This window comes from Neoarius graeffei, chromosome 12 (genome assembly GCF_027579695.1).
Source record: "Neoarius graeffei isolate fNeoGra1 chromosome 12, fNeoGra1.pri, whole genome shotgun sequence".
Taxonomy (NCBI): Eukaryota; Metazoa; Chordata; class Actinopteri; order Siluriformes; family Ariidae; genus Neoarius; species Neoarius graeffei.
In genome coordinates this window covers 55,405,861-55,427,921 of record NC_083580.1, presented here as the reverse complement: position 1 = coordinate 55,427,921, position 22,061 = coordinate 55,405,861, and positions in this window count along the sequence as shown.

Genomic DNA, 22,061 nt, shown 5'->3' with positions numbered 1-22,061 from the left:
CTGTCTACCCGGCCAACCTTCAGGGAATTATGGCAGCTTTGACACGCTTCGGAGCGACCATGGACGCTCATGGACGTACGCTCACCAGCAAACGTGAGGCCCTCGCTCGCCACGAGGAACTGCTTCAGCAAATTGGGAAAACCCTGGCACAGCTGACATCTCTGCCTGCATCTCCTGCTCCTGATCCAGTTCCTGCTCCTGATCCAGTTCCTGTTCCTGATCCAGCTCCCACTCCTGCTCCAGTGCCTCCTGCAATGCTGCCTTCTTCACCTCGCGAACCCAGCCTTCCTGCACCACAGAGGTATGACGGCAAGCACAGTGAGTGCCGAGAGTTCCTTACCCAGTGTCAACTCACCTTTGAGCTTCAGCCTACCACCTACACTATGGATCGCCGCAAGATTGCCTTTGTGATCACCTTATTAGCTGGTAAGGCGCGAGCCTGGGCTACTGCTATCTGGCAAAGACAGGGACCTGAGTGCTTTGATTTCCAGCTGTTTTCTGAAGAGATGCTTCGGGTCTTCGATCAGGCAGACATCAGTACCGACGCAACCCGAAAGCTCATGTCCATCCGGCAAGGAGGAAGCGTCGCAGATTACGCCATCTCGTTCCGAACACTCGCAGCAGTAAGTGGATGGAACGAGACTGCCCTGGTGTCAGCCTTCCACCATGGTCTGTCTGACCCCATCAAGGACGGTCTGGCCTCTATTGGATGCCCAAGTGACCTCGAAACCCTCATCTCACATGCTATTCGTCTGGACAACAGGATGAGAGAACGCCACCAAGCCTTGAGCCCCCCCAGCCTCCCTACCTCTACCTGGAGACCGTCTACCTCCTTCAGTGACTGTCCAGAACCCATGCAAGTGGGTCGTACTCGCCTCTCCGCATCTGAGAGGGAGCGCAGAAGGAGGGACAAGTGCTGCATCTACTGTGGCAAGCCTGGTCACTTCCGAGCATCATGTCCCGAACTCTTGGGAAAAGGACCGCCCCGTCCAGCCGAGGGAGGGTTGTGACGGGGCCTACCCTCTCTCCCGGACTCCCTGGCCAAGGAATCTACATCCCGGTCTCCATCTCCTGGGGTGAGTCTGTCCACTCTTGTCAAGCTTTGATAGACTCAGGGGCGGCTGGGAACTTTATGGATATTCACTTCGCCCAAAGCATCAATATACCTACTGCACCTCTTGAAGTCCCTCTGTCTGTGTCTGCCCTCGATGGCCAAGCGTTAGGTGATGGAAGAGTCACCCAAGTTACTTCTCCAGTTTTCCTCCAGTCTCAAGGTCACAAGGAAGAAATATCCCTGCACCTGATTCCTTCACCTGAGTTCCCAGTTATTCTAGGCCTTCCTTGGCTTACTCGCCACAACCCTCGCATAGACTGGGTAACAAGCCAGGTTGTGGAATGGGGCCCTGCATGCCATGCCTCTTGTCTGCTCTCTAGCTCTCCTGTGTCTCCTGCCGAGCCCCCTGATCTCACCGAGTTATCTCAAGTTCCCACAGAGTACTGGGATCTCAAGGAGGTATTCAGCAAGAGCAGGGCCGCCGTTCTTCCTCCACACCGGGCCTACGACTGTGCCATCGACTTGCTCCCTGGGACTACCCCTCCTCGTGGCAGACTGTTTTCACTCTCTCAGCCAGAACGCAAGGCCATGGAGGAATACCTCAAAGATGCCCTGGTCTCTGGGTTTATTCGACCCTCCACTTCACCTGCTGGAGCCGGCTTCTTCTTTGTCGGCAAGAAGGATGGGGGGCTCCGACCATGTATTGATTACAGGGGCCTGAATAAGATCACTGTGCGCAACCGATATCCCCTTCCGCTGATGTCCACAGCTTTCGACCTGCTCCAAGGCGCCACCGTCTTCACCAAGTTGGACCTACGGAACGCATACCACCTCATCCGTATCCGACAGGGAGACGAGTGGAAGACTGCCTTTAACACCCCGTCTGGGCACTATGAATACCAGGTGATGCCCTTCGGACTCACCAACGCACCAGCTGTTTTTCAGGCCCTAATCAACGACGTCTTAAGGGACATGATTAACCTATATGTTTTTGTCTACCTCGACGACATCCTTATCTTTTCCAAGACCGTGCAGGAGCACCGCCACCATGTCCGCCAGGTTCTCCAGAGGCTGCTACAGAACAATCTGTTCGCCAAGGCCCAGAAATGCGAATTTCATGTTCCCGAGGTCTCCTTTCTGGGATTTATTGTACGGACAGGCCAACTCCAAATGGACCCTGCCAAGACCCTGGCCGTCCGGGATTGGCCTACTCCCAAGTCCGTTAAGGAGGTTCAGCGGTTCTTAGGATTCGCTAACTTCTACCGCAAGTTCATCAGGAACTTCAGTTCTGTGGCAGCACCCATGTCTGACCTCACCAAAGGGACAGGTGGATCTTATGGCTGGTCTCCTCAGGCAGAAAAGGCGTTCAAAGACCTCAAGGACCGCTTCTGCACGGCACCCATTCTGGTTCTCCCGGACACCTCCCAACCATTCATCGTGGAGGTGGACGCCTCGGACAGTGGTGTCGGCGCGGTGCTCTCTCAACGTTCGGAAGGAAAGCTGCACCCCTGCGCTTACTTCTCCCACCGCCTGAGTCCTGCTGAGTCCCGGTACGATGTGGGGGATCGAGAACTGCTAGTGGTCAAACTGGCCCTTGAGGAGTGGAGGCACTGGCTGGAGGGAGCACAACATCCATTCCTGGTTTGGACTGACCACAAGAACCTGGAGTACCTCCAGCAAGCCAAGAGACTGAACCCTCGACAGGCTAGGTGGGCCCTGTTTTTCAGTCGGTTTGACTTCACCCTCTCATACCGCCCCGGCTCCAAGAACACCAAACCTGACGCACTGTCCAGACTGTTCTCTGCCACTAACAGGGAGAATGAAGTCGGGCCTATTATCCCTGTGTCCCGGATTGTGGCCCCTGTCCGCTGGGGTATTGAGGAGGCTGTCCGACGAGCCCAACGCCAGGACCCCGGTCCTGGGACGGGGCCACCAGGCCTCTTGTACGTCCCACATCAAGCCCGGGCCAAGGTTCTCCAGTGGGGTCACTCTTCCCCTCTCACCGCCCACCCGGGAGCTCGGAGGACCCTGGACTTCCTGAAAAGACGCTTCTGGTGGCCTAACATGGAGAAGGAAGTAAGGTCATTTGTCCTGTCCTGTGAGGTTTGCACCAGAACCAAGAACCCACGACAGCGTCCCCAGGGTCTCCTGCATCCTCTGACCATTCCCCGGCGTCCCTGGTCCCACGTGGCAGTCGACTTTATCACGGGTCTCCCTGAGTCACAAGGTAACACGGTCATTTTGGTCTTAGTTGACAGATTCTCCAAGGCCTGCCGCTTCATACCACTGTGCAAACTCCCCTCTGCTCTTGAAACTGCGAAACTTTTGTTTAATCATGTCTTCCGAGTCTTTGGTCTTCCACAGGACATCGTCTCAGACCGAGGGCCCCAGTTCTCCTCCCGAGTGTGGCACGGGTTCTGCAAGGTCATCGGAGCCACTGCCAGCCTCTCCTCTGGGTTTCACCCACAGTCCAATGGTCAGACGGAGAGGCTCAACCAGGACCTGGAAACCACCCTGCGAGGCCTGGCTATGGATAACCCGACATCGTGGAGCACCTGGCTGCCATGGGCGGAGTACGCCCACAACACCCTGCAGTCATCGGCCACCAAGCTGTCGCCATTCCAGTGCCAATTCGGGTTCCAGCCACCTCTGTTCCCGGACCAGGAGGAGGACGCGGGGGTGCCCTCGGTCAACCAATATGTGAGACGGTGTCGCAAGACCTGGAGCAAGGTCAGGAAGACCCTCATACAGACCTCCAGAACCAACCAGACTCAGGCCAACCGCCATAGAAGACCTGCACACGCTTTCCGCCCTGGGCAGCGTGTTTGGCTGTCCACTAAGGACCTTCCACTGCGGGTGGAGAACCGCAAGCTTGCTCCTCGCTACATTGGCCCCTTCAAGGTGGTGCGCAGGGTGAACCCTGTCTCCTACCGGCTCCAGTTGCCCCGGACTCTGAGGATCAACCCCACTTTCCATGTTTCCCTGTTACGGCCCGTACTGACGTCTACGTATGCCCCTGCCCCTAGGAACCCCCCACCCCCCCGCATCTTCCAGGGGCAGACTGTGTTCACTGTGAATCGCCTGCTTGACTCCCGCCGGGTCCGCGGCGGGTTGCAATATCTGGTGGACTGGGAGGGCTATGGTCCTGAGGAGCGCTGCTGGGTTCCTGCTCGGGATGTCCTTGATAAAGAACTATGTCGGGACTTCCATTCGGCCCATCCGGATCGCCCTGGGAACGTCAGGAGACGCTCCTAGAGGGGGGGGTCCTGTTAGGACTAGGACTGTTTTGGCCTCTAGAGGCCGCTGTTATTTCCTTTTCATGTCGTGTTTATTTTGGCCTCTAGAGGCCACCACTGTTCCTGTGTTTTGTGTTTGTGTTAATTGCCTAATTATCTTCACCTGTGTCCTTAATTAGTTTGTCTATTTATACCCCTGAGTTCAGTCCTCTTGTGACGGAGTCTTTGTGCTGTTATGTTTATCTCCAGTTTCCTTTGTACTGTGTTTTTTGATCTTCTTAGCTTTTGTATTTTTGCACTTTGCTTTTCTTTTGGATTATACTCTTTGGTTTTTTTTGTCTTTTGTTTTGCCCTGTATATAGTGTATATAGTTTAAATAAACCTTTTGATTCTTTTTCTACTTCCGCCTCACGCCTCTGCATTTGAGTCATCCCCCTGGTGGCCTAGTGGGGGTTTGCTGGATTATCACACCAACGAACCAGGTTCGAATCCCAGCAAAACCCTAACATAAAGAAACTTCTGCTCAGAGAAATCTCAGCAAAGCTACTAAACTGCCCTTTTCCTTGTTTCTGTGTTGGCACCATCAATTCTTTTGTACAAATCTTCAAATATTTCACCTAGAGAAGGTGAATATAGTAGGGGTGCAACATAATACCTCTATCTGTATTTATGTCTGTATCTATATTTGTTTAGTCAGTAGCAGCTCATGACTATAGATTTTGATGGGGCAGGATTACATTATGAATGACAGCCTCCGAGAAAAAAAAAAAAGCAAATTCAAGAGGTTTTCATACTTGACTTGCCTACAGGTGAAGTTTTAGAATAGGCAGATGATAGTTCACAGCATACAGTCATCCAGCATGCAGTCTAGCAGCTTGTTTTGAGCAGTTTGGATGTACCTTTGTTAGTGTTGTAGTATTTAAGATTGGTCTTGGCCTCAAGACCGGTTTCAAGACCACTTTTTGAAGGTCACGGTCTCGTCTCAGAATCCATCACAGTTTTACTCAGTTTTGTCTCAGTCTCAGACATAGAGAACTCAGAATTTTGTTGCAAGACTGGTCAAGACCACAACTACAGGGATATCACTAAATTGCCTGTGTATTGTCTGATTTATTTGTCAATCATTTATTTGTTAATCATTACTGTAATTGGATGTAAAATTTCCTGCAACCAATACCATGACTCATTGTTAATTTAAGTTTTTGTTACTGTGAATGGCCATCACCCCTTCCTGCCCCCCTTCACATACCTGGGTCTGGTTCTGATCTTGACTCTGTCTCATCTTGCCTTTGTCTTCGTCTTGGTCTTGACTTAGTCTCAACCCCACAAAGTCTTGTTCTTGTTCTCAGTCTTGATGCAATCTGGTCTTGGTCATAACTTGGTCCCGGTTTAGGTGGTCTTGACTACAATCTTTGTTCAAGTGTGTCAGTACATCATATGTACTTCCAATTCACATGTACACCATTCACCAAATTTGGCAAAATTTCCAGCCCAACTACATCTCTAAAACCAAAAGATCTGAAACCAGCCAAAACAATCCAGCCACTGAAAAAGGGAGAAACATTTTGCTTCTTTTTCTCAGCCTTTGCATGGGACACAAATTCACATGCATTTCTGATGTCACAGTCCGGTCCAGTCCATCCATGCCTGAGTTTGTGGGACTTCCATGCTGGCTCCAGGCTGGATCCGGGACAGGAATTCAGTCCTGCCCTGTTGGAGGCCATCTTCCCTGAAGTGGCACTCCCACACCTGCTACCACTCCTCTCCCATCAGCCAGGGCTTAAGAGCTGTTTGGAGCTACTCCTTTTGCCAGACTGTCTCTTGCAGACTTATCACGGACTTCCACCAACAACACCCTGATGCACTTCCTAAGGTGCCTGGAGGTGCCCGTTGGAGGGGGGTGGTTACTGTCACAGTCTGGTCCATCCATGCCGGAGTTTGTGGGACTTCCACACTGGCTCCAGGACAGGAATAAAGTCCTGCCCTGCTGGAAGCCATCTTCCCTGAAGCAGCACTCCCACACCTGCTACAACTCCTCTCCCATCAGCCAGAGCCTACTTAAGAGCCATTTGGAGCTACTCCTGTTGCCAGACTGTCTCTTGCAGACTTTCCTCGCCTCACTACAGCCCTTTGGTATTGTGACTTCTAGATTCCCCTTGCCTGTATTGTTCTGTGTTTTTGTCTACTTTTTTGGCCAGTTTTTTACCCGTTTTACCTGCCTGTTCCTCTGGATTGTGTTTTTTGCTCCCTCTGCCTGGGTTTCCCTTGTCCCTGTTTTCTTCAGTTTTTGTGAAGATTTTTCTGTCCTGTTTTTGTCCCTGATCATGCCTGCCTGCTCTTCTGTGTTTTGACCTCTTGGCCCGTTCTTTGACCACTGATTTTGCCTGAGCCCTATTGTACCTCTGCCCTGTACTTCATTAAAGAAGTTTCTTTTTGTACACTGTCTGTCTTGAGTCTGCTCTTGGGTCCTCACTTCACCTCAGCTTGCCATTTCTGACAGCACAGTCTGACCAGCATGGACTCAGCAGATTTCGCCCAGCTAAGAGCAGTGGTGCAAAAGCAGGTAGCTTTCCTTGGGACCCACCAACAGGACATCCAACAGCTGAACCAAAACCTTGTCGCCATCTTTAACACTCTCAATCTTCTTGCCACTCAGCTACAACAGCTTCAAGTAATGTCTGCTCCTACACAACCCCCTCTGCCTGCCACTCCTCCAGCTCCTGCTCCAGCCCTCTTCAGGGAGCCGAGACTTCCCACCCCACAGCCATATGACAGAGAACCAGGTACCTGCCGATCATTCTTATCTCAGTGCTCACGAACCCTTGAGCTTCAACCACTGGCCTTCCCTACAGAGTGTTCCCGAGTGGCCTATACCATCACTCTCCTCACTGGCAAAGTTAGGGAGTAGGGAACAGCGATGTGGGATGCCAATGCACCATGCTGCGTCAACTTCAAGAATTCCACAGAAGAGATGAGGCGAACCTTTGACCGCTCTCTGTCTGGCAGAGAGGCAGTAAGAGAAATCATGGGGCTGTGGCAGGGCGCCCGGTCTGCTTTTGACTATGCTATTAAGTTTCGCACTTTGGCGGCATCTTATGGCTGGAATGAGAGTGCCTTGTTTGACGCATTTTTGAACAGGCTGTCAAACTCCAAGGATGAACTGGTCTCATGAAAACTGCCACCTGATCTACCCGGTCTCATGGACCTTGCCAGTCGTATTGACTCCTGGATCAGACAGCGGGTGAAAAAAAGAACTCGGACTAGTATTGCTCCCCCTCAGCCTCCCATTCCCTCCGCTGAGCCAATGCAGGTAGACTGAGTCCGTATCTCACCTGAGGAACGACAGCACCATCGGGATATGAGGGCATGTTTTTATTGTGGACAGCTGGGGCATTACTGCCAATCTTGCCCTTTAAAAGGAAGAGCCCACCAGTGAGTTTACAGGCCCTGGTGGGAAATGTCCAGAATCAGCCCCCTACCGATCAACCGCTACTCTCAGTGGTCCTTATCCATGGCAATCAGCCCCATGACCTCCAGGCACTCATTGATTCAGGGGCTGACAGAAACCTGATCTGCTTGACCACCGCCAAGCGCCTGGGGATTCCACTACTGGCTCTGAACCCGTCTCTCACTGTCCTGACCCTTAACGGTACTGGCCTCACCACTATCACCCATAAAATAGCCCCAGTCACCTTAAGAATTTCAGGCAACCACTCTGAGTCCATCCAGTTTTTCGCCATGAGCAACCCCCATGTGCCCATAGTTCTTGGTCTGCCCTGGCTAACTCTGCATAACCCCCATGCCAACTGGACTAACAACACCATTTTAGGATGGAGTCAATTCTGTTTATTGTCATGCCTGAGATCTGCCCTCCCTCACGCTGAGCTGCTCCAGCCCACCAGTAGTGAATATCCTGACCTCTCTAACGTGCTTCCTGAGTATAATGACTTAAAACCTGTGTTCAACAAGTCTCAAGCTGTTTCCCTTCCTCGCCATAGGCCCTATGACTGTGGAATTAACCTTCTCTCTGGGACTGCACCACCTAAGGGGCGACTTTACTCTCTCTCTCTCCTTCTGAAAGGCAAGCCATGGATAAATACATCACTAAGTCCTTAGCAGCTGGAATTATTTGTCCCTCCTCTTTTCCTGCAGGGGCAGGATTCTTTTTTGTGGAGAAGGACAAATCCTTGCGCCCTTGCATTGATTACCGGGGGCTAAATGACATCACCATCAAGAACCGTTACCCCCTACCTCTCATTTGAGTTACTCCATGGAGCTCAGATTTTCACCAAGTTAGACCTGTGCAATGCTTACCACTTCATGAGGATCAGGGAAGGGGACGAATGGAAGAATGTGTTCAACACCCCCACAGGCCACTATGAATATCTCGTGGTCCCGTTCGGCCTGACTAACGCTCCTGCGGTTTTCCAGCCCCTCATTAATGATGTCCTGAGGGACTACCTTAACTTTTTTGTTTATGTGGATGATATATTGATATTTTCCCGCTCCCTTGATGAACACCGCATCCACATCAGGCAGGTCCTTCAACGACTCCTAGAAAATAAACTCTTTGTTAAGGCAGAGAAATGCGAGTTCCATAGAAGCTCTGTCTCCTTTCTGGGTTTCATTATCTCCCCTGCACAGATTCAGATGGACCCCCTGAAACTCAAGGCAGTTGCCAACTGGCCCACTCCATCCTCTCGGCAAGAACTCCAGAGGTTTCTTGGGTTTGCGAATTTCTACAGGCAATTCATCAAGAACTTTAGTACGGTAGCTGGGCCCCTCATGGCTCTAACTTCCACCAAGGTCCCTTTCAGCTAGGGGGAAGGGGCCGAGAAGGCATTATCCGAGCTCAAACAAAGGTTCACGTCAGCACCCGTACTCACCATTCCAGATCCGTCCCGGCAGTTCATGGTTGAGGTCAATGCTTCGGAGGGAGGGCCCAGTAATGCACCTCCTAACCATCTTTTTATTCCTGTTTCTGTGCGGGCACAGGTGTTGCAGTGGGGTCATGGTTCCAGAATGGCATGCCACCCAGGAGCAGCCCGGACTCTAGCACTCATTCGACAACATTTTTGGTGGCCATCCATCAAGGAGGACGTCCAGAGGTTTGTGGCAGCTTGCGACATCTGCGCCAGGAACAAGACTGGCAACAAACCCTCTGCTGGTCTGCTGTGACCCCTTCCTGTTCCCTACCGGCCCTGGTCACACATAGCCCTGGATTTCATCACAGGACTCCCTAATTCAGGTGGCAGTACTTGTATCCTCACTGTCATCGGCTGTTTTTCTAAAGCTGTTCATTTTATCCCTCTGCCAAAGAGACCGCCGAATTGCTGATACTTCACGTTTTTCGTCTACACGGACTCCCCTCAGACATCGTGTCAGACCATGGACCCCAGTTCTCCGCCCAATTCTGGAAACCCTTCTGTAAACTCATTGGTGCTTCTCGCAGTCTGTCTTCAGGTTTCCACCCTCAGACCAATGGACAGACGGAACAGGCCAACCAGGAGCTGGAAGTGGCTCTCAGATGCATGGTGTCCAAGGATGCAGCCTCCTAGAGCAAGACCCTTCTGTGGATAGAGTACACTCACAACTCCTTACCCACCTCTGCTACAGGTCTTTCCCCCTTCCAGTGCTCTCTGGGTTACCAGCCACCACTTTTTCTCATCCAAGAAGTCGTCGCCGTGCCCTCTGCCCAGGTGTTTGTGCACTGCTGCAGGAGAACGTGGGCATTGACCAGGAAAAAATTCCTATGTTCTGTCAAGATGTTTAAAGAGCAAGCTGACAAACACCGCTCGGTAGCTCCCATCTATCAGATGGGGCAGCGGGTGATGCTCTCCACTCGCCACCTTCCCCTCAAGACGATCTCCCGCAAATTGGCTCCCAGGTTCATTGGGCCTTTCCCCGTCTCCAAGGTAATTAATCCCTGCTCTGTAAGACTGTCTCTGCCTGAAACCATGCGCCATATTCACCCAACTTTCCATATCTCCCAAGTCAAACCCCTTGTCTCCAGTTCCAGATGGTAGTGAGGTCTTCACGATCAGGAGGCTGCTGAAGGTATGATGCCGAGGCAGAGGACTCCAGTACCTGGTTGATTGGGAGGGGTATGGTCCAGAGGAGAGGAGCTGGGTTCCTGCCAGGTTCATCATGGATCCCACCCTCATCACAGACTTCCACCAACAACACCCTGAGGCACTTCCTAAGGCGCCTGGAGGTGCCCGTTGGAGGGGGGGGTACTGTCACAGTCTGGTCCATCCATGCCAGAGTTTGTGGGACTTCCACGCCGGCTCCAGGACAGGAATAAAGTCCTGCCCTGCTGGAAGCCATCTTCCCTGAAGCAGCACTCCCACACCTGCTATTAGAGGTCTGCGCGGGTCGGATTTTTCAGTCCTGCTCCCGCCCGCGCCCGCATTGTGCAGTCCCGCTACCATCCGCGCCCGCAAAGAATTATGATTTTCAGTCCCGCTCCCACCCGGGCCCACAAAAAAATTATGATTTTCAGTCCCGCTCCCGCCCGCGCCTGCCATATTTTGTCCCGCTCCCGCCCACAAATCCTGCATGATGCAGACATTCGCGTTATTTCTCAGGAAAGTTCTTGTTTTGACACAGCGTGATGGTGCCCCGCCCCCTACTTTGAGTGGATTTGAGCATAAATATCTACAGCTCATGTTCACATTTGTTATTATTTACCTTGTTTCTGAATTCAGCATGTAGTGTCTCTAATAATAATAATTAGTGCTGTCAAGCAATTAAAATATTTAATCGCGAATCGCACATTTTTATCACATGAGAAACCATTGTAATTCTCTGATCAGCATAAAAAAGTGAATGGGCTTGCTTTGTACCAATGGTGTTTTTTTTTATTGCAAAGCAGAGCTAGTAAGAGAAGTGAATTGATTTACTGCTTGAGTTAGTCTACAACTCTAATCAGAGAGACAGGTTACACAGTGACGGTAGGCTTGACTCAATGCTATCCCAGAAATCCTTCCTGTAATATGCAAATTTGGCCGCCTCTGATTGGACAGCCAAATTTGCATATTACAGGAAGGATTTCTGGGATAGCATTGAGTCAAGCCTACCGCCACTGTGTAACCTGTCTCTCTGATTAGAGTTGTAGACTAACGCAAGCAGTAAATCACTTCACTCATGGTTCTCTTGCTAGCTGGGCGTGAACTGCAAGTCATTAGAGTGATCAAAGGATTTCCCGTTAGGGTGATCAATGGCAAATTTAAGATGCCATTCCTCACTCAATCTGGCAATCTGACTCTCTCTGCAAATTTAGGCATCTTAAAATGTTTTTATTAATGCCAAATAAAATATCCAGCACAAATTATATATGATAGACATAAATTAATAATTTATAAATTTTATTTCAAACACGTTTTTAGTTAGCGGGACTGCAGCTTATCACCGCCCATGCCACATATGTGCACTCCCGCTCCCGCCCGCGCGTGCATATGTGCACTTCTGGTCTCGCCCACGCCCGCAATGAGCTTTCAAAATTTGTCCCGCGCCGCACTGCTTTGCGGCATGTCCCGCGTGTCCCGCGGGACTCCCGCGGGAGTGCAGGGCTCTACCTGCTACCACTCCTCTCCCATCAGCCAGGGCCTACTTAAGAGCTGTTTGGAGCTACTCCTGTTGCCAGACTGTTTCTTGCAAACTTTCCTCGCCTCACTACAGCCCTTTGGTATTGTGACTTCTAGATTCCCCCTGCCTGTATTGTTCTGTGTTTTTGTCTAGTTTTCTGGCCAGTTTTTTGCCCCTGTTTTACCTGCCTGTTCCTCTGGATTGTGTTTTTTGTTCCCTCTGCCTGGGTTTCCCTTGTCCCTGTTTTCTTCAGTTTTTGTGAAGATTTTTCTGTGCCTGCCTGCTCTTCTGTGTTTTGACCTCTTGGCCCGTTCTTTGACCACCAATTTTGCCTGAGCCCTATTGTACCTCTGCCCTGTACTTCATTAAAGTAGTTTCTTTTTGTACACTGCCTGTCTTGAGTCTGCTCTTGGGTCCTCACTTCACCTCAGCTCGCCATTTCTGACATATGAACATCATCCTTGCAATAATCCCCCTTCACCTCTCCTAATCTTTGCAACATATCTTACAATAGAAATGGTTCTGTGCATCATGGAAACAATGTATGTGCTTGTGCTATGGCAGCCATAGACATTTAAAAGTATTGCACATGCACCCTTGATGGCTATTATTGTCAAACATCTTTGATTGCTTTCTTCAGCAGCACCAAGTTTTAACATTTTTCTCTATAAATCCACATAAAACAAAATTTCAAAGTGTTTTATGCAACAAAAAAAAAGGTGTTTCTTTATGTGTAACAGGTGGCAGCATACAGCACCGTGATCTGCAAAGCATGTCAATATTTAAGCACCAAAGAAGAGTTTCTGGCGTTCAGACTCCCCCTGTATCCGAAATCACTCACTACTCACTATATAGGGGACTATATAGTGAGTTCACCATTTTGTAATGCTTTTTTTTAATCTTTATTGAAAATAACAGCAAAATACAAATACAGTTATTAATACACACACAAACCAAGAGCCAGGGGGAGTTTTCAAATAAAGACATTAAATAATGAGCACAAATGAAAAGTTTAAGCAGCTTTCTTGTTTTTAGAGTCAGAGATGATTTTGATATACTGTTCAGTTTCCTTTTCGAAGACTATAAATGAAGGTTTTGAACGACTAAACTTGGCTTTATGAATATGGTATTTTCCTAAAATGATCAAGGGTTTTTTTTTATATATAACTCTGTTTTTTTTGCTTTTGTTGTTATGGAAACCAAACAGTACATATTTCCAAACACAGTGAAAAATCAGAGTCAAGCTTGGCTGTAATGTACCAGGTTATTTCTGTCCAGAATGTGATGGTAAAAGGACGTTGTCAGAACAGGTGTATTATTGTTTCCGGGTCTGTCTCACACAATGAACAGTCCACACAGATGTCTCTCTTAAACTTAAGCAGATAATGCTTGGCAGGATAGTATCTATGAATCAGTTTAAAAGACACCTCCCTTACTTTGTTTGTAAGGAAGTATTTGTATGGGAGGTTCCACACATTGCTCCAGTTCAGGTCACCAACAAGACCAGTCTAGTACTGAACCACAAAGGGGATAGTGGTGATATTTGCCTGGAATAATACGCGAATATTGCAATTATTGTTCTTGGATGTGACAGAGAACCATTCTTGACCCACTGAGGTCAATATGGGGTCCAGAGATGGTAAACAAACCAGTTTTCAGCCCCTCTTAGAAGGGTTCGGATACCAGAGGGAATGGCATCCATTACAATAGCAAATTCTTTTGGGGTAACAGGAATACCAAGTGTTTGGAGGAACTCAGAATAATTTAGCAGATTTCCATTATCATTGAGTAGCTGGGTTACTAGAATTATGTTGTTATTGAACCAGGATTGAAAAAATAAGGATTTATTTTTATGTTTAATGTGCTGATTATTCCAGATGAAGCATCTACGTGCGGAGTTGTTGTGTTTATAAATTAATGACCATGCCAAGAGTATTTGTTTATGGAAACTGGACAGGATTAGGGGAAGTTTCTCTATTTTATAATCACATAAGAGTATATATTCAAAGCCTCCAATCATAGAACCATTTTCTAATGCTGTCCGAATGTATAGTGAGAATTATTACACCCTATATAGTGGACTCATCCCACAATGCACCATGAAAAGTAGTGCCAATGGACCATTTCACGGATACCGCCATTTTGGATTTGGCGCGGTGCACTCTGGGACCGTTTGGGGACAAACAAATGCCTGAACCAGGTAGCATGGCAAACTCTTGTGTGGTCTGATAGCATCTTTAGGTCACTCCGGTTGATCAACCGCAGCCACAAAGGATGCCACTTGACAGGACACGAATGCCACTTAAGTTCTTTTACATGATCTTTGATAACTAATCTGAAAAGAAATAAAAACATAAATTTCAATATCTTGGCTCAGATCAACATAGCTCAGATATGTGCCACATGTGAAAAAAGATAGGATTATGGGCACACCTGTGTTTACCTGTACTTCCAGGTAAGTGTGTTATCTATGTCTTGATTTAGATCAGATATATAGGTCTACAGTCTAATAGGATTAATAAACTTAAGATTGATAATAACTTATACATTCACTTATTGTTAACCTATTTTTCAACAAATGAAACAAGCCTAGGTCCATATATTTAAATCACCATTTTGAACTGAACTCCTGAGGCCTGATGTAGATTCTAAACTAAGCAACCTTTATCCGAAAATTTAAACTAAAGGGTAAACCATGGTAATGTCATGTTTATAAAGTCCCCTCTGACCGATGATACTAAAACATTAATAATAATACCATTATGGCTATAGTCTACACGTAGTATAGTACTATTATATTCATAATATTGCTCACCTGTCCTTATACCGTCGATCATTGTTGCATTTATAAACTGCACATCGATCAGCACCACCCATTTCACTCTAGGAGTAAAACACACACTGGCAGGACAAATGAGTACGAGGCTTTTATGACTTAATCACTAACACAACGTCTACAACAAGTTCGCGTAGGCTGACATCTCGCATGGGATGCTTTGTTTGTTCCCAAACGGTCCCAGAGTGCACCGCGCCAAATCCAAAATGGCGGTATCCATGAAACGGCTGATGGTCACTAAGCAAGCAATATATACCATCATGCATTGTGGTCGCGCTGGAGTGAATGGACGAAAGAAGAAACACATTATAAACGGACATTCAAGTACAATTAAAAATAGTAAGAGAATAGAAAAAAGCTAAACTAGAATAGGATAAATAAAATACAAGAATAAAAGTTACAGTGCAGAGCGGGGTATTAATCAAAAGCTTCAAATTTGATTTAATAAAAGGCAGCAGCAAAGAAGAAAATATTCAGCCTTGATTTAAAAGAACTGAAAGATGCAGCAGACACAAATTATTTATTAATGTGGGAAATACACTCAGTATAATATATATTTATCACAAAAATATGTGCATGGATTTATTATTTTGAAAACCCACCAGCCGACTGATCTGGCACGTTTTAATTGTGCGACAGTAATGACATAAATAACGGCGCAGTCCGAAAGCGTCATTATTGTCGTTGTTGTCCCCCCCCCAATTTTACCAATGAACTTACTGTACAGTCCTCTATGTAGAATTCCCTAGATAGTAAGTAGGGAGTAGTGAATGAGTGAGTGATTTCGGACACAACACAAGCATTTTATTCCATTTTCCCCGTTCACAAATCCCAGCATGCATTGCATGTTGGGAACTTCCGGTGGCTAGGTTCGCGTTGCTGATAACAGTATAAAAACCAATATTGGGTTATATAATCAGTTTCGATGCTCAAATATCAGATGCAAGCTGAAATGTTATGTTATTAGGTTGCTTTTATTTGTCTAGTTATTAGTTTCATGGTATTTTTCGTCAGCACAGAAGCTTTTAATCGGTCATTCTTATGTCATTCTTATTATATTATTGTCTTTGGCTCTGACTGACTGCCACTGCCTTCTGCAGACTCCACTGACTGACAGTATAGCTTTCACCCCTATCTGTGGTGCTCACTATTATAGTCCAACTGTACTAGCAGATGTCCAGTGAGAAATAAATCCTATGATGTAGACTGTATATTAAAAATGTAATGCTCAGCCTAGGTTTGACTTTGACATGCCATGCTTGAGGCTGAGCAACAATCATCTTAGCCGCAAGCTGCTTGTACGTTTGACTCTAATTGAATGCCATACAGCAAGTCTAGAGTAGGAACAGGGACACTGTGCTAGACTACCACTTGTCTTGTTCTACAATGTAGAATCAGGTCTTTATTTTTGTCTGTCAGGTCTCTGGTCTGGATGACAAAAGTAGACAGGTATAGACAAGTACACCATAAATGGGAAATGTCTGCTAGGAAGTGAACTTAGTCTGAAGATTATTTTTTCAAAAACCAGGTTTGACGAAATTGTGTGCTGAGAGCAATAAACATTTGTTTGTTTGGATTTGCAGGTATGCTGAGAAAGAAGGACCCAAAACATTCAGGTCACAGGTATGTGGCATGGGGATATGACAACAGAGTGGGGGAGGACTGGCTGAAGGGAATCCGAAGGAGTTACTACTCCTTTCCCAAGGAGCCAACACTGTGGCACATGTGGGAAAGAGCTATTTCATGAGCAGACTGGCATGCATCTGAGTGGTCAAGGATTTGCTCAGACCACTTCCAGGGTGGTAGGGTTGTCTTTTATACAATATCTAAAGTGACAGACAATTTCACAATGTGGCCACTGGTGACGGTTGGTGTTCAAAATGCAGACTGCAACACCAGCAAATGATGTCATACTTGTATTGTGTATCATGATGCTATTTGTGACGTCACTTATTGCTGGAGCAATACCTGCATTTTCAGTATCTGTCATGACCAGTGGCCTTGCTGTGAAATTGTTCATACTGGACATTTTTAAGTATCAGCAGGAGGTTGAAACACAGCATCAGGACTAGTTAGTAGTTGCCTTGTTAAAACTTCCTTACTAATTTATATTTTTTTCTACCACCACATGACCTGTTTTGATAGTTATAACTTCATTATGAAGACAAGACACATTTTGTCAAAACTTGTTGGGTTCAAACAAGCCAAAGATAGCAGTAAAAACTGATTCTCCCAGATTTCATCACAGAAATACTGTCATCTTGCTAACTGTCTTTTTTTTTTTTTTTTTTTTTAATCTTTGTCCCATTCTAGATGTTCGGACTCACCAGCCCAGAACACCTGGATATGTTCCAAGTATCTTCAACACAGAAAACAAGAAAACAACACCAAGGTCAACACACACCTAACAGAAAGCTGGACTACTCACAGTTATGCCACAAAAAACTGAGGCAACCAGAAATGTAGGATTCAAATCCTGCAAAGGCAGTTTGGAACACTACAGATCATGACTACATAAGAACCCATGAAGATAATGAGGTCTATGCTACTGACTATGTGGAGCTTCAGTGCAAAGTGAAAGAACTGGAGCAAGAGCTGGAGTCTGTGAAAGACAGAGTCCTGTCTTTGGAAAATATAATGAACAATGACAGGAAGTTTCAACAGTGGACTAACTTTCCAAACTATGAAGTACTCCTGGCAGCGGCAGAATATCTAGAAGCCAGGAGTAAAAAAAAATTGTAGTACTGGTATGGAGCTTGGACAGAGCAGCACAAACATTACACGGAAACCAAATCAGCAAAGTCAGGTCCAGACAGGAAAAAACTCTTGCAGAGGAGTTCTTCATTGTGCTGGTGAAACTGAAAACAGGATGGTCTGTGCAGGACATGGCCTTCATGTTTGGAGTCGGTGAGGATTATGTGTCCTGCCTTCTCAACATGGGTCAATTTTCTGGCTCTTGAACTCGAGGAACTGTTTGAAATGAAAAGTGACTGAAAATTTGGAGCAGTTGCCTGAACTCTTTAAGGCAGTGGTTCTCAAACTTTTTTCACCAAGTACCACCTCAGAAAATACTTGGCTCTCCAAGTACCACCATAATGACCAACATTAAAATACAGTAGCGTAGTCAGCCTAAGTATTCATTAAAAACAAGGCGGAGGTTTTATTTAACAAGTATATTTAATATTGTTGGCCACTGTAACATTACACACAGTACTTTGAACAGTAACACTGTGTTTAAATATAGGAAAATAAAACACTGTACTTAAATAATGAATCAAATAAAATTAATTGCACATAAAATTGAAATAAAAAATTGTACTAAAATAAATATTAAGACAGTTCTTAAAGATTAAATGAAAATGTACTTAAAAGTTAAATAACTGTATTGTACTTAAATGTTAAGTAAAAAAAAGTACTGTACTTGATGTACTTGAAAAAAATCAAAACAGGCTATGCACAGCTGCAGTTCTTGCCGTTTCTTAACTCCAGTGACTGCTTTCTGAAACAGAAACACACACCCACAAACAGAGGAAGAACAATACGATTAAGAATAAAACAAAAGTGAGGAAAAGCATTAAGAATAACAGCTTATAATGTTAAATATACACAGAGTATTGACTGATTGACTATTGATTGACAACTTACTGAGCTTAATGTGATGGGTGTGCATGCCTCTGTGAACACAGTCCTGCAACATCCAATCCAAGCCATGCTCCTGGATGAACTTGTTCAGTAACTGGAATATTTGCTCTGATGTAGTTATGGTCTCCAGTGATTTACAGAACATAAAGTCCTCCTGCGCCACACCGTCATATTCATATCTCACATAAACCAATAAATTGGCCAAATCTGCAACATCTGTAGTCTCATCAAGCTGTATGGCAAAATATCTACTGTTCTTAATGCGCTCAATCAGTGTCTTTTTAACATCGTCAGCCATGTCGTTTATTCTCCTTGACACGGTGTCATTTGAAAGCGGCACCAAGTTTAACTCTCTGGCAGCTTTCTCTCCACACATGATACGTGTCATCTCTTTGGCTAATGGCAAACACAGCAGTTCCCCGATTGTGTGCAGCTTACCGGCTCTGGCAATCAGGAGGCTGGCACGATATGAAGCTTCCTGTGCTTTGGCTACGGGTGTACCGTAGGACAGAATGGTGGACTTGGACTGCTTCAGTTCATCATGTTTTCGTAAAAAAAAAATCCATTGGTTTGTCCTTTAGTGCTGTGTGTTTGGTTGTAAGATGCCGTTTGAGATGCGATGGTTTCATGGACTCATTGCTCAGAACGTCCCCGTATACAACACACTGCGGCCTGGGCAGCTCCTCTGTCCCGCTCCAAATGAATCCCAGTTTTATGTATTTTTCATCATACTTCCTCCTCACTGGTTTCTGCCGTTTCCTAGCAGTTCTGGGGCTGGTTTTGCCACTGTCGTTAGCATCTGCGCTCGGCTCACACACGTCCTCTTCAGTTCTCCCTCTCTCCTGATCCACGCTCGCATTCGCGGATTTAAGCCACAACAGTAATTTTGTCGTACTCGTCATAATTAGCAAAGCCACCTCCACCTTTTCCCATCACAGCCTAGTCTACCAATGGCGGATAACCGTCTGTCAGCGGAACCGGCGGGAATGCATACGTACGCTACGTATGGCTACCCAGAAGCACTTGCAAACTTTTTTAAATTATTAACTTAATTTGTATCTCCTTTCATTTTCTTGTCATCGGTTGATAAGATATTTTCATCCATTCAGATATTATGGATAATATTTCATGTTTTATTTTTTAAATTTTATTTATATTTAATTAAGTGATTCTTTGGCGTACCACTAGAATGGAGCCTGCGTACCACTAGTGGTACGCGTACCACAGTTTGAGAATCACTGCTTTAAGGACATTCTATCACTGGAGATTACACTTGACTGTACAGAGATTATCCTAGAGCGTTCAAGTACATTACAGGCTTGCAAGGAAACCTACATCAACTACAAAAGTAGGGCCACAGAAAGTCCGACCAAGAATATCACCGAACCTGACCGTCAACTTTGTGAGTCCTGCCTTCGGTGGTAGGGCCAGTGATAATTACATGCTGTAGCTCTGAACAGTGAGGGACTGTTATCAGCACTAGAAGGGAAACCAGGCACAAATGTGCTGGCAGATAGGGGCTTAACTGATTCTGCTGAACTGCAAAAACTTGGTGTCAAGTTGATTGTGCCCAAATTCAAAGGTTGCGATAGCAGTCAGTTCACAATGGATGAATGCCAGTATTCAGAATGGGTAGCGAAAGCACGGGTTCACATCGAACATATCATTCAACAGATACGCAGCTTTCACATCTGGGACTCCACAGTCAAGCTTTCAGTGAAAGATGTGATCACTCAGCACTTCATGGCTTGTGCCTATTCCAATTTCTATATCAATTTCCAGCTGTCAATTTGCAAGTGAACAAACACAAACGTCTGAGAACTGGGACCATTTCCTGTCAGATGGCACAGGTGGTGACTGTCATGCTAAAGTACATGTATAACCAGGTGTTCAGTGGGCTGTATTAAACAGTCAGCACAATAGTAGAGTAGCAGAGTGAATTACAGCTTGACGGACCGAATTCAATAATCCAAATTGTACAACAATTAGTAAAATTTCTACTGAATTCTAACAAGAAGGGTAGTAGCCACTCTATATACTGAGTGTAGTCTAGAATCTGTGGAATTCTGGGAATTTAAAGGGGAACTGAAGTCATTTTTAAACTTGCTTTATTTATCCATTATGTTTAATGTACTGTTCAGACCAGTGTGACCAAACCTCATCCTTGATATAAGGTCTTCCTCCTTTCTATTTCTATTGCTTGCTGTCATTTCTCCTACTTTCTTTTGAATGCTGTAGTAGTATCGACCCTTATTTCCTCTATCCCACTCTTCCTGCCATTTCTTTCTTATTTCTGTCTTGATTATTTTACATCCATATTTATTTCTCTTTTTCTTGTTGCTCCTTTTGCATATCTGTCTGCCAGTTCATTTCCCTCCACACCAATATGTGCAGGAATCCACATGAATTTTACTTCCACCCCTGCTCTTTTAATTCTGAATATTGTTAGAGTTATGTCTAGTACTATGTCTTGTCTTGTATTTGACTACATATATTTCATACTTTTTAGTGCACTACTGGAATCAGAACCTATCAAAACTTTTGACTGGTTTTACTTCCTCTACCCAGCTTAAAGCAAGAAGAATAGCAAACAGTTCCCCTGTATATACTGCTAAATTATCACTAACCCTTTTGTTGAACATGACATTTAACTTCTGGAATGGTAAATGCTATTTCTACTCTATTGTCCAATGTTTTAGATGCGTCTGTAAATATTTTAACATTCTGCATACCTTTCTTTGATGTATTTACCAACTTTATTTTGGCTTATATTTTCCCTTTTCTCCTTCTTTAGCAGATTTAAATCAACCCTTGTTTCTTCTACAACCCCAATTCCAAAAATGTTGGGACAAAGTACAAATTGTAAATAAAAACGGAATGCAATAATTTACAAATCTCAAAAACTGATATTGTATTCACAATAGAACATAGACAACGTATCAAATGTCGAAAGTGAGACATTTTGAAATTTCATGCCAAATACTGACTCATTTGAAATTTCATAAGAGCAACACATCTCAAAAAAGTTGGGACAGGGGCAATAAGAGGCTGGAAAAGTTAAAGGTACAAAAAAGGAACAGCTGGGGGACCAAATTGTAACTCATTAGGTCAATTGGCAATAGGTCATTAACATGACTGGGTATAAAAAGAGCATCTTGGAGTGGCAGCGGCTCTCAGAAGTAAAGATGGGAAGAGGATCACCAATCCCCCTAATTCTACGTCGACAAATAGTGGAGCAATATCAGAAAGGAGTTCGACAGTGTAAAATTGCAAAGAGTTTGAACATATCATCATCTACAGTGCATAATATCATCAAAAGATTCAGAGAACCTGGAAGAATCTCTGTGCGTAAGGGTCAAGGCCGGAAAACCATACTGGGTGCCCGTGATCTTCAGGCCCTTAGACGGCACTGCATCACATACAGGCATGCTTCTGTATTGGAAATCACAAAATGGGCTCAGGAATATTTCCAGAGAACATTATCTGTGAACACAATTCACCGTGCCATCCGCCGCTGCCAGCTAAAACTCTATAGTTCAAAGAAGAAGCTGTATCTAAACATGATCCAGAAGTGCAGACGTCTTCTCTGGGCCAAGGCTCATTTAAAATGGACTGTGGCAAAGTGGAAAACTGTTCTGTGGTCAGACGAATCAAAATTTGAAGTTCTTTATGGAAATCAGGGACGCCGTGTCATTCGGACTAAAGA